General features: G+C 42.2%; 6 non-coding genes across 6 annotated transcripts; all 6 read left to right on the top strand.

Annotated features, from left to right (window-relative positions):
• The first annotated feature begins 10066 nt into the window (after positions 1 to 10066).
• On the top strand, positions 10067 to 10161 carry LOC124681116. The gene has a single exon (XR_006995732.1). It is a non-coding gene; the product is annotated as a small nucleolar RNA Z157/R69/R10 (small nucleolar RNA).
• A 53-nt stretch (positions 10162 to 10214) lies between these two features.
• LOC124681118 lies at positions 10215 to 10304 on the top strand. The gene has a single exon (XR_006995733.1). It is a non-coding gene; the product is annotated as a small nucleolar RNA Z157/R69/R10 (small nucleolar RNA).
• Positions 10305 to 10428: 124 nt separating this feature from the next.
• Positions 10429 to 10523, top strand: LOC124681115. The gene has a single exon (XR_006995731.1). It is a non-coding gene; the product is annotated as a small nucleolar RNA Z157/R69/R10 (small nucleolar RNA).
• Positions 10524 to 10580: 57 nt separating this feature from the next.
• LOC124681114 lies at positions 10581 to 10708 on the top strand. Its single transcript, XR_006995730.1, has one exon. It is a non-coding gene; the product is annotated as a small nucleolar RNA snoR80 (small nucleolar RNA).
• Positions 10709 to 10886: 178 nt separating this feature from the next.
• On the top strand, positions 10887 to 10979 carry LOC124681113. The gene has a single exon (XR_006995729.1). It is a non-coding gene; the product is annotated as a small nucleolar RNA R38 (small nucleolar RNA).
• Positions 10980 to 11047: 68 nt separating this feature from the next.
• LOC124681119 lies at positions 11048 to 11137 on the top strand. The gene has a single exon (XR_006995734.1). It is a non-coding gene; the product is annotated as a small nucleolar RNA snoR20a (small nucleolar RNA).
• The last annotated feature ends 967 nt before the right edge of the window (positions 11138 to 12104 follow it).

Genomic DNA, 12104 nt, shown 5'->3' with positions numbered 1-12104 from the left:
CCCTGACCTAAAACTTCGATACGGAAGAGCCACGGTACGAGAAACCTTCCGCAGCCGCCGCCATCGTGAAGCCAAGATGCGGGGGACAGGAGTCTACGTTCGGCACGCCGCCGGGACGGGAAGTGCCCCGCAAGGCTCCTCCATCGACACCACCGCCATCTCCATCAACGCCGTTGTCTCCCATGAGGAGGGAGTAGTTCTCCATCGAGGCTCGGGGCTGTACCGGTAGCTATGTGGTTAATCTCTCTCCTATGTGCTTCAATACAATAATCTCATGAGCTGCCTTACATGATTGAGATTCATATGATGATGCTTGTAATCTAGATGTCATTGTGCCGATCAAGTGGGTTTTACTTATGTGATCTCCAGGAGACTCCTTGTCCCACGTGTGTAAAGGTGACGGTGTGTGCACAGTGTGGGTCTCTTAGGCTATATTTCACAGAATACTTATTCACTTGTTATGAATGGCGTAGTGAAGTGCTTATTTATATCTCTTTATGATTGCAATGTGTTTTGTATCACAATTTATCTATGTGCTACTCTAGTGATGTTATTAAAGTAGTTTTATTCCTCCTGCACGGTGTAATGGTGACAGTGTGTGTGCATCCGTGTTAGTACTTGGCGTAGGCTATGATTGTGATCTCTTGTAGATTATGAAGTTAACTATTGCTATGATGGTATTGATGTGATCTATTCCTCCTACATAGTGTGAAGGTGACGAGTGTGCATGCTATGTTAGTACTTGGTTTAGTCGTGTTGATCTTTCATGCACTCTAAGGTTATTTAAATATGAACATTGAATTGTGGAGCTTGTTAACTCCGGCATTGAGGGTTCGTGTAATCCTACGCAATGGTGTTCATCATCCAACAAAAGAGTGTAGAGTATGCATCTATCTATTCCGTTATGTGATCAAAGTTGAGAGTGTCCACTAGTGAAAGTCTATTCCCTAGGCTTTGTTCCTAAATATCTGCTATCGCTTGTTTCTTGTTTTCTTGCGTTACTACTCGTTGCGTTACTACCTTGTTTACTTGTCCTGGGCAAAGCACTTTTCAGGTGCCGTTGCCACTGCTCATACTTATTTATACCACACGTATTTCACTATCTCTTCGCCGAACTAGTGCACCTATTAGGTGTGTTGGGGACACAAGAGACTTCTTGCTTTGTGCTTGCAGGGTTGCTTGAGAGGGATATCTTTGACCTCTTCCTCCCTGAGATCGATAAACCTTGGGTGATCCACTTAAGGGAAACTTGCTACTGTTCTACAAACCTCTGCTCTTGGAGGCCCAACACTGTCTACAAGAATAGAAGCTCCCGTAGACATCAGGGGGACAGGAGTCTCTGTTTCGGCACGCCGCCGGGACGGGGAAGTGCCCCCGGAAGGCTCCTCCATCGACACCACCGCCATCTCCATCAACGCTGCTGTCTCCCATGAGGAGGGAGTAGTTCTCCATCGAGGCTCGGGGCTGTACCGGTAGCTATGTGGTTAATCTCTCTCCTATGTACTTCAATACAATAATCTCATGAGCTGCCTTACATGATTGAGATTCATATGATGATGCTTGTAATCTAGATATCATTATGCTAGTCAAGTGGGTTTTACTTATGTGATCTCCGGAGACTCCTTGTCCCACGTGTGTAAAGGTGACAGTGTGTGCACCGTGTGGGTCTCTTAGGCTATATTTCACAGAATACTTATTCACTGTTATGAATGGCGTAGTGAAGTGCTTATTTATATCTCTTTATGGTTGCAATGTGTTTTGTATCACAATTTATCTATGTGCTACTCTAGTGATGTTATTAAAGTAGTTTATTCCTCCTGCACGGTGTAATGGTGACGAGTGTGTGCATCCGTGTTAGTACTTGGCGTAGGCTATGATCGTGATCTCTTGTAGATTATGAAGTTAACTATTGCTATGATAGTATTGATGTGATCTATTCCTCCTACATAGTGTGAAGGTGACGAGTGTGCATGCTTTGTGTTAGTACTTGGTTTAGTTGTGTTGATCCGTCATGCACTCTAAGGTTATTTAAATATGAACATTGAATATTGTGGAGCTTGTTAACTCCGGCATTGAGGGTTCGTGTAATCCTACGCAATGGTGTTCATCATCCAACAAAAGAGTGTAGAGTATGCATCTATCTATTCTCGTTATGTGATCAAAGTTGAGAGTGTCCACTAGTGAAAGTCTAATCCCTAGGCCTTGTTCCTAAATATCGCTATCGCTGCTTGTTTACTTGTTTTCATTGCGTTACTACGCTACCATATTACCACCATCAACTACACGCCAACAAGCTATTTTCTACGGTGCCGTTACTACTGCTCATATTCATTCATACCACCTGTATTTCACTATCTCTTCGCCGAACTAGTGCACCTATTAGGTGTGTTGGGGACACAAGAGACTTCTTGCTTTGTGGTTGCGGGGTTGCATGAGAGGGATATCTTTGACCTCTTCCTCCCCGAGTTCGATAAACCTTGGGTGATCCACTTAAGGGAAACTTGCTGTTGTTCTACAAACCTCTCGCTCTTGGAGGCCCAACACTTGTCTACAAGAATAGAAGCTCCCGTAGACATCAAGCTATTTTCCGGCGCCGTTGTCGGGAGGAAAGGTAAAAGGTACTCACACTCGGATCTCGGCTACTAAGCTATTTTCGCCGTTGTAAGTACTCGAAGCTATTTCCTTTAGATCCTGCAATTGCATCTTTTTGTTTCTTGTTTACACTAGTTAGGCATAATGGACAACAATGAGCTTCTTATTCTATTTCCTGATTTAAGACATGGATGGTTTGATGCGAAAATTAAAAAACCTATGGAATCTTATTTGCATGCTGGTAGTAATATTAGTATGAACGCGAACACCATTGTCGATAATGATATAGAAAGTTTTATGCTTGGGGAAGCTGGTTTTCATGATCTTTTTAGTCCCCCGAGCATTGAGGAGAAAATTTTCTTTGATGATACTTTGCCTCCCATATATGATGATTATAATGATAGTGGTCTGTTGGTGCCACCTACTATGGAGAGTAAATTTTGTTGTGATTATACTATGCCTCCTACACTTGATGAGAATAATAATGATAGCTACTTTGTTGAATTTGCTCCCACTATTACTAATAAAATTGATTATGCCTATGTGGAGAGTAATAATTTTATGCATGAGACTCATGATAAGAATGCTTTATGTGATAGTTATATTGTTGAGTTTTCTCATGTTGCTACTGAAAGTTATTATGAGAGAGGAAAATATGGTTGTAGAAATTTTCATGTTACTAAAATGCCTCTTTATGTGCTGAAATTTTTGAAGCTACACTTGTTTTATCTTCCTATGCTTGTAACTTTGCTCTTCATGAACTTGTTTATTTACAAGGTTCCTATGCATAGGAAGCATGTTAGACTTAAATGTGTTTTGAATTTGCTTCTTGATGCTCTCTTTTGCTTCAACTACTATTTCTTGCGAGTACATCATAAAAACTGCTGAGCCCATCTTAATGGCTATAAAGAAAGAACTTCTTGGGAGATAACCCATGTGTTTATTTTGCTACAGTACTTTTATTTTATATTTGTGTCTTGGAAGTTGTTACTACTGTAGCAACCTCTCCTTATCTTATTTTTATTGCATTGTTGTGCCAAGTAAAGTCTTTGATAGTAAGGTTCATACTAGATTTGGATTACTCACGTAGAAACAGATTTCTTGCTCGTCACGAATCTGGGCCTAATTCTCTGTAGGTAACTCAGAAAATTATGCCAATTTACGTGAGTGATCCTCGGATATGTACGCAACTTTCATTCAATTTGAGCATTTTCATCTGAGCAAGTCCGGTGCCTCAATAAAATTCGTCTTTACGGATCGTTCTGTTTTGACAGATTCTGCCTTTTATTTCGCATTGCTTCTTTCGTTGTGTTGGGTGGATTTCTTTGTTCCATTACCTTCCAGTAGCTTTGAGCAATGTCCAGAAGTGTTAAGAATGATTGTGTCACCTCTGAACATGTGAGTTTTTGATTATGCACTAACCCTCTAATGAGTTTGCTTTGAGTTTGGTGTGGAGGAAGTTTTCAAGGGTCAAGAGAGGAGGATGATATACTATGATCAAGAAGAGTGAAAGCTCTAAGCTTGGGGATGCCCCGGTGGTTCACCCCTGCATATTTCAAGAAGACTCAAGCGTCTAAGCTTGGGGATGCCCAAGGCATCCCCTTCTTCATCGACAAATTATCGGGTTCCTTCTCTTGAAACTATATTTTTATTCGGTCACATCTTATGTACTTTACTTGGAGCGTCTTTGTGCTTTTATTTTTGTTTTTGTTTTGTTATTTTCATTCTCTGAATAAATACATGCTTGTGTGGGAGAGAGACACGCTCCGCTGGTTCATATGAACACATGTGTTCTTAGCTTTTAATGTTCATGGCGAAGGTTGAAACTGCTTCGTTAATTGTTATATGGTTGGAAACGGAAAATGCTACATGTAGTAATTGGTAAAACGTCTTGGATAATGTGATACTTGGCAATTGTTGTGCTCATGTTTAAGCTCTTGCATCATATACTTTGCACCCATTAATGAAGAAACACCTAGAGCTTGCTAAAATTTGGTTTGCATATTTGGTCTCTCTAAAGTCTAGATAATTTCTAGTATTGAGTTTTGAACAACAAGGAAGACGGTGTAGAGTCTTATAATGTTTTCAATATGTCTTTTATGTGAGTTTTGCTGCACCGGTTCATCCTTGTGCTTGTTTCAAATAACCTTGCTAGCCTAAACCTTGTATCGAGAGGGAATACTTCTCATGCATCCAAAATCCTTGAGCCAACCACTATGCCATTTGTGTCCACCATACCTACCTACTACATGGTATTTCTCCGCCATTCCAAAGTAAATTGCTTGAGTGCTACCTTTAAGCAATTCAAAAGCTATTATCTCTTATTTGTGTCAATGTTTTATAGCTCATGAGGAAGTATGTGGTGTTTTATCTTTCGATCTTGTCATTTACTTTTGACAGACTTTCACAATGGACTAGTGGCTTCATCCGCTTATCCAATAATTTTGCAAAAAGAGCTGGCAATGGGGTTCCCAGCCCGATTAATTAACTTGCATTAATAATTCTCTTCACATGTTTTGCTCTGATTCATCAGTAAGCAACTTAATTTTGCAAATAGACACTCCTCCATGGTATGTGAATGTTGGAAGGCACCCGAGGATTCGGTTAGCCATGGCTTGTGTAAGCAAAAGGTTGGGAGGAGTGTCATCCATAAATAAAGAAAAACTAAACTAAAGTACATGTGTAAACAAAAGAGAAGAGGGATGATCTACCTTGCTTGGTAGAGATAACGTCCTTCATGGGAGCCGCTCTTGAAAGTCTGGTTGATGAGGTAGTTAGAGTGCCCACTACCATTCGTTGACAACAACAAACACCTCTCAAAATTTTGCTTTTATGCTCTCCTTATGTTTTCAAAACCAAAGCTCTAGCACAAATATAGCAATCGATGCTTTCCTCTTTGAAGGACCATTCTTTTACTTTTATGTTGAGTCAGTTCACCTATTTCTCTCCACCTCAAGAAGCAAACACTTGTGTGAACTGTGCATTGATTCCTACATACTTGCATATTGCACTTATTATATTACTCTATGTTGACAATATCCATGAGATATACATGTTACAAGTTGAAAGCAACCGCTGAAACTTAATCTTCTTTTGTGTTGCTTCAATACCTTTACTTTGATTTATTGCTTTATGAGTTAACTCTTATGCAAGACTTATTGATGCTTGTCTTGAAAGTGCTATTCATGAAAAGTCATTGCTTTATGATTCAGTTGTTTACTCATGTCATTACCATTGTTTTGATCGCTGCATTCATTACATATGTTTACAATAGTATGATCAAGTTTATGATGGCATGTCACTCCAGAAATTATCTTTGTTTATCGTTTACACTCGCCGGACGAGCGAAACTAAGCTTGGGGATGCTGATACGTCTCCGACGTATCGATAATTTCTTATGTTCCATGCCACATTATTGATGATATCTACATGTTATATGCACATTTTATGTCATATTTATGCGTTTTCCGGAACTAACCTATTGACGAGATGCCGAAAGGCCGCTGTCGTTGTTCTGCTGTTTTTGGTTTCGAAATCCTAGTAACGAAATATTCTCGGAATTGGACGAAATCAACGCCCGAGTACCTATTTTGCCCGGAAGCATCCAGAACACACGAGAACCGCCGAGAGGGGGCACAGGCCCACCAAACCCTAGGCCGGCGCGGCCAAGGGGGGGTCACGCCCCCTATAGTGTCGGCGCCCCTTCGACCTTCTGACGCCGCCTCTTCGCCTATATAAAGCCCCTGGACCTAAAACTTCGATACGGAAGAGCCACGGTACGAGAAACCTTCCAGAGCCGCCGCCATCGTGAAGCCAAGATCTGGGGGACAGGAGTCTCTGTTCCGGCACGCCGCCGGGACGGGGAAGTGCCCCCGCAAGGCTCCTCCATCGACACCACCGCCATCTCCATCAACGCTGCTGTCTCCCATGAGGAGGGAGTAGTTCTCCATCGAGGCTCGGGGCTGTACCGGTAGCTATGTGGTTAATCTCTCTCCTATGTACTTCAATACAATAATCTCATGAGCTGCCTTACATGATTGAGATTCATATGATGATGCTTGTAATCTAGATGTCATTATGCTAGTCAAGTGGGTTTTACTTATGTGATCTCCGGAGACTCCTTGTCCCACGTGTGTAAAGGTGACAAAGTGTGTGCACCGTGTGGGTCTCTTAGGCTATATTTCACGGAATACTTATTCACTGTTATGAATGGCGTAGTGAAGTGCTTATTTATATCTCTTTATGATTGCAATGTGTTTTGTATCACAATTTATCTATGTGCTACTCTAGTGATGTTATTAAAGTAGTTTATTCCTCCCGCACGGTGTAATGGTGACGAGTGTGTGCATCCGTGTTAGTACTTGGCGTAGGCTATGATTGTGATCTCTTGTAGATTATGAAGTTAACTATTGCTATGATAGTATTGATGTGATCTATTCCTCCTACATAGTGTGAAGGTGACAGTGTGCATGCTGTGTTAGTACTTGGTTTAGTTGTGTTGATCTGTCATGCACTCTAAGGTTATTTAAATATGAACATTGAATATTGTGGAGCTTGTTAACTCCGGCATTGAGGGTTCGTGTAATCCTACGCAATGGTGTTCATCATCCAACAAAAGAGTGTAGAGTATGCATCTATCTATTCCGTTATGTGATCAAAGTTGAGAGTGTCCACTAGTGAAAGTCTAATCCCTAGGCCTTGTTCCTAAATATCGCTATCGCCGCTTGTTTCATCGTTTTACTCGCGTTACTATCGCTACCATATTACCACCATCAACTACACGCCAGCAAGCTATTTTCTGGTGCCGTTACTACTGCTCATATTCATTCATACTACCTGTATTTCACTATCTCTTCGCCGAACTAGTGCACCTATTAGGTGTGTTGGGGACACAAGAGACTTCTTGCTTTGTGGTTGCAGGGTTGCATGAGAGGGATATCTTTGACCTCTTCCTCCCTAAGTTCGAGAAACCTTGGGTGATCCACTTAAGGGAAACTTGCTGCTGTTCTACAAACCTCTGCTCTTGGAGGCCCAACACTGTCTACAAGAATAGAAGCTCCCGTAGACATCAGGCGGCAACAGCAGCAACTGATTCTGACGAACATGCTGCGCGTTCGCCAGCCTTTCTTCGTCGTGCCTCGGCGTGACGGCTCAAAGCTAGGAAAGAGGAGGAACATCAACCGACATCGTGAAGCCGGCGCAATGCTGCTTGACGCCGACTACTTCAACGACGACGCGACTAATTTGCCAAAGGAATTTCGGCGCCGGTTTAGGATGAACAAGGAGTTATTCTTGAAGATTGTCCATGACGTCAGGGAGTACGACAAGTACTTCATGGCCAAGAAAGATTGCACAGGTTTGTGGGGCTTCACCTCAATTCAGAAGTGCACTGCTGCAGTGCTGTCTTGCATACAGAGCTCCTCCAGTCAATGACTACCTACGGATGGCAAAGTCGACATGTACAGAGACTCTCTACAGATTCTGCCGAACCGTCATAGCGGTGTTTGCTAAAGACTATTTGAGAGCACCAAGACAAGATGATACAAGTCGGATCCTGCAAAAAAATGCAGCAAGAGGGTTTCTGGGATGCTCGGAAGCATTGACTGTATGCATTGAGGCTGGAAGAATTGTCGTTTTGCTTGGCAGGGGATCTACAAGGGGCATACTGGTGAGTGCGCTGTCATTCTTGAGGCGGTGGCAGACCATGAGCTTTGGATTTGACATGCACTTGTTGGCATGGCAGGAACAAACAATGATATCAACGTGCTGCAGCGCTCTCTGACGTTTGCCAGGCTAGCTGAGGGACAAGCTCCTACCATGAACTTCGAGATAAACAGCCACGCATGCAATATCTAGCTGATGGTATCTACCCGACGTATGCTACATTTGTGAAGACAATTCTCTCTTCATCAAACGAGATGTAAGCCTATTTTGCAACATGCCAGGAAGCAGCACGCAAGGATGTTGAGAGTGTTTTTGGGGTTCTTCAGCAGCGTTTCGCCATTGTCAGGTACCCTGCTCTCACTTGGTCCGAGGCTCAGATGTGGGAGGTGATGAACGCCTGTGTGATCATGCACAACATGATCATTGAGAGCGAGCGCGACGTACCTGTGCGGATGATCATCCATTTGTACCCCAAGAATTCGCCGCTTTTCTTCATATGCACAATGAAATTCGAGATGCATGTGTCCATACACAACCGAAGGCGGATCTAGCTGCGCATTTGCGAGCGAGGAGAGGAGCCGCCAACAATGCACGATTTTATTTCTATTTGTTTGCCTATATTAATAATTTAAGTACTATTTATTTGTTGGGTTGTATGAATAATCTAAGTACTACTTGTTTGATTGATTGTATATTTGTATGAATAATTTAAGTACTATTTGTTTGATTGATTGTATGAATAATTTAATTCTATTTGTGTGATTGTATGAATAGAATGTGATTGATATATTGTTTCAAAATATTATAAAAAGAAAAAAAGGGGTGCAGTTTGGGAGGCGCCGGTGTGGGAACAACGTCCCCAAATGGAGGATGCACTGCTGGCGCACCCATACAACAGTGCTAGCGCCCCTGCCGACAACTATTTGGGAGCCATCGGTGGAGATGTTCTAAACCTTGAGGGATCATTTGCTTTCCGTGTTACTACCACTCTCCTCCTGATACCTACCATTCCTAGCTAATGGCTAGCTTGAGGAGATAGAGTAAGAGAGGAACAACGGATCAACCAACCGCCAACGTAGTTCTTCCATGACTAGAGGAAATTATAACATATCAAAATACATGGGAAGGGAATGCAGGTTGTACATATATAGCTGATAGTTCAGCTTTAAAATGCATGTAATAAAGGTGAGAGATTTTCTTGCGCGTATATAATATTAGGTACATAGAGCTACCCTTGTTGCAGTCGAAATTTAAAGAATTAATAGTGAACAAGTGAGACATAACATAAGGATACGTGACACGGTTACAGACTTACACTGGCCATTGAATTGCCACACCCATATCATCGTCAATTCCCAGATGTTCCTAGTCTGAACTCGTCCAACCGTTAACTGAGGTGACACTCAGAGTCAGGGTATGACAATTTTGCAAGCAAGAATTTTGGAGGGAAATGATCAGAAAAATTGCAAACAAAATTTTTGGAGAGAAAAAGATAGGTCCAAGCTGCGATCTTGAGCTTTGCAGCTAAACGTTGGCTGGCCCATATTGATCCAGGCCGGAACCTGTATGTACGAATGTCCCATTACCTTTTTACCCAAAATCTGCCCGGCAGCCCATCAGTCCAACGGGACGGCCCGCTCCGTTTATACGTCCAGAAACCCTAGAAACATTTGCTCCCCTATATATTTCCACCAACGCCGCCTCCTGCATATATCACTTCATCCGCCTGCGGCTCTCCACCCTCCTCCTCTGATACAGAAAATTTTCTGATTTTTGTTCTTGATTTATACTTTTCGATCGTTGATCCGAGATTGTGGCGGTGATGACAAATTTGTGGACTAGAGTTTCTGATACTACCTCTTCAGTAGTATTTGAAGACAACCCCTTGGCTGTCTGAGCATCCAGATCTCGTACATCAATCCTCTTGTTTCTTTTCTGTTTTGGCCGCCTGATTATGGTTTGGAGCGGTGATGATACATTGTCGAGAGTTTCTGATACTGCCACTAGGTAGTATTTGAAGTCAAACCCGTGGTTGTCTTAGCTCACAAATTCCTCAAATCGGGTTCTTTAGATTTGGTATAGTTTTTTCATGTACTTAATTTGTGAGATTTCGTTTTATCCGTGCATTGCCATGCTGTTCTTTACTTTTCTCTTTGCGTCTGCCGATTATGGTTGTCGAGCGGTGATGATACTTTGTGGACTAGAGTTTCTGATACTGCCACTTCAGTAGTATTTGAAGACAAACCCTTGGCTGTCTGAGCTCACAAATTCACCAAATCGGTGCTTATCTATTTTACCTTCGTTATTGCTTTCATGCGTCCATTACCAATTCCGGAGGATGATTTATGTTCCTCGCGGTGTAATGGCTCGGACGCGAAACGCGATTTTGTGGTGATATCCTGATTGGTGGCGTTCTAGGTGCCAGCTTATCGTGGAAACGCCACATATATTCACTTATTTTTTTTTGTTGTTTTTTGTTTTGCTGTTGGGATCTAAATGATGTGAAACTTCGAAAGGGAAAGCGCCTATGTGGCGACCATGTCAGTTCTTTCATTTTTGATAGGAAGATCTGATAGATTCCTCTAACCTCGTTGTTCTTGGTTTTCAGTACAAATTTTAGACGTTTATTTGGTTGTGGATGATGAGAATCACAAGTAAAATACAGTTATCCCTGTCTTACTTCCTCGGAAGGGTGCTGAGAATACTTCTAATCTGACACATTTACATCGCATTGTACACTTGGTTTCACCATGCCTTTAAATTTGGTTCTTTTTATAAGTTTGTGATCTTAGCCGGTGATGATCTGTATTGGTTACTGAACAGACACATTGATTGTCTGCATCTGTTGATATCTTTGCACTTGACTAGGACGGTCTGAGGCTATCTGATTACTGCCTGTTCTTTTTTTTACCAAACTTTGATTTTCTCTCTGTTTTCCATTTGCTTCAAACGTTTATGATTGCAGGATAATTTTGGTGACCGTTGACCGTAGATATCTCGTGCTTCTCGAGGTTGTCTTATGAATGATGGGAAAGGATGTAGTGTTGTATACATTTTGAAACTGTACATTGAGTATTGTTGCATCAGCTGTCATTGCATTCTGTAATGGTGAATTTCATATGATACACGTGATCAAATTAGTACCGTTCTGCCTATGTGTTCCATAGTCTATTTAACCAAAAATTGCGGAAATTTGGAGTATGGAATGATTGTTGTATCTTATAAGAGCATCTCCAACAGCCGTGCTATATCGCGGTGTGCTAAACCTCTGATTTTGCGCGTTGTAAACAGCTAGCGCGCGTTGGGCTGTATTTTCCCCCACCGGACGCGGCAAAATGCAGCGCGTGCGCGGGCGGAAAAAATCGTCCTCCGCCGGGCGCGGCAAAATACAGCGCGCGGCGGCGCGGAAAACAGTTTTTTATACTATTTTGCAATCACAAAGATCAAATAATCACATATAATTCATGAAACAAAATAATGTACCATAATTTAAGTGGATACAAAGTGCAACATATATCACATAGTTCAAGAACAACACACAAAATGACGTAGTTCAAGAACAACACACAAAATGATGTAGTTCAACAATGACACACGACATATGGTTCAAATGGATAAAGTGGAACACATATCACAAATGCATATCACACTTCCGCATTTTCCAAGTCAACAGCTTCTTCTTCCTCGTCATCTTGGATTGAAGGAGGAATAGTAGCATTCATGGAAGACATGAAGCCTCCTGGTGGTGCTCCCATACACACCACTCACCGAGCCTCCCATGGTCCCTCCAAAGACTTACTCCATAGCTTGGTCCTCCCATGCCTCCATAGCCTCCCATGCCGGCCATG

Source organism: Lolium rigidum, unplaced genomic scaffold, assembly GCF_022539505.1.
Source record: "Lolium rigidum isolate FL_2022 unplaced genomic scaffold, APGP_CSIRO_Lrig_0.1 contig_34186_1, whole genome shotgun sequence".
NCBI classification, from domain to species: Eukaryota; Viridiplantae; Streptophyta; class Magnoliopsida; order Poales; family Poaceae; genus Lolium; species Lolium rigidum.
This window is presented reverse-complemented; position numbering and strand designations above follow the sequence as displayed.